Source organism: Elephantulus edwardii, unplaced genomic scaffold (genome assembly GCF_000299155.1).
Source record: "Elephantulus edwardii isolate Elephantulus edwardi_28Jun2011 unplaced genomic scaffold, EleEdw1.0 scaffold00111, whole genome shotgun sequence".
Classification (NCBI taxonomy): domain Eukaryota; kingdom Metazoa; phylum Chordata; class Mammalia; order Macroscelidea; family Macroscelididae; genus Elephantulus; species Elephantulus edwardii.
The window spans coordinates 2,721,091-2,722,213 of NW_006399861.1; the positions used below are offsets into that span (position 1 = coordinate 2,721,091).

Here is a 1,123-nt window from a genome sequence, read left to right on the forward strand (position 1 = left end):
TGTTTCATACACTGGGGGGAGGAAAGTCCTTTTTCACATACTGTTATTACAGATACTAGTAATTCAAAGTTCCCGTCATGCTTCCTGTGTCAGCATCCCTACAGGGACTAAAAGCGAAGGGGATAACGGGTATAAATAGAAATGGGTTCAAATTCAAGGTTTAAAACCAAGTGGCACTCCACAACTACCAAAAACTGGCATGGCACATCCTTGGAGGGCGCGCCTGGCAGAAGTGCACCGTGGCACGTCGGGAGCACAGGCCATTCATTAGCAGAGCGAGGTGGGGGAAGGACTGTCCCGGCTGCCCTGCGTCCTGGCCTGCCCCGCGCCGCCTCGCAGGAGGCCCACAGCCTCCGCACCGCCGGGCTCCGGCCCCGTGATCACTCGCGCCACTGCCGTCCACTGCCAGCCACTGCCAGCCACGGCCACCCACCCCCTCAGCAAGGCGCCGGCTCGCCTGCTGCCCCCACCCCGGGCTGCATAACACACGGCTCCGCTCCTCTCCCTCCCTCACCAGTCGCTAGATGAAATTGCGCCGCTTGTCTCCGTGGGATCGGCACACAGATGCGCAGAGACTCATCCTCAGTGAAAGCAACAGGAGAGAGAGAAAAACGCCAGACAGGCCAGTGTCAGGAGCGATTCGGCTCCCGAGGAGAAAGCAGCTACAGCCGACACTAGGAGAACTTGGGACAGAGGGCAGGGAGCCAGGGCTGGAACGGGAGGTGCGTGTGAATAAGACGGGTGTTGATTGGCTGGCGATGCTACATACTTTACGACGATTGGCTGGTGCCTTTCCACAGGCCCTCGCGTGGCAGCACCTAAGCTGTGGCCTTTCCCTGGCACCCCAGAGCAACTTGACCCTGCCGGCTTTGGGGGCGCGGCTAGGGCCAAGGGCCAGCAGCCGGAGCCCCTTTCTGGGGCCACAGTCGCAGAAGAAGATCTCGAAAAGAGGATAAGGGGAAGACAGGGAGACCTGGTCAAATCCCTTGGGTGCGCTGTCCCTAATAAAGTTGGGCCAAAAGAGTAGACATCTTTCCCAAAAAAAGTTTCCCCAGATCACCCTACAGTCGAGTCACTGAAAAGCCATTGGCATCCACCCTCGGAGCCGCAGTCTTGCCACTCC

General features: G+C 58.7%; 1 protein-coding gene across 1 annotated transcript in view; it reads right to left on the reverse strand.

Moving 5' to 3' along the window:
- Positions 1 to 628, reverse strand: part of IBTK (inhibitor of Bruton agammaglobulinemia tyrosine kinase) — a 112,871-nt gene extending 112,243 nt beyond the window's left edge. Inside the window, 1 exon segment of the mRNA XM_006892158.1 lies at positions 515 to 628. The gene's annotated coding sequence lies outside the window, so the exon portion shown is untranslated.
- Positions 629 to 1,123: the final 495 nt, after the last annotated feature.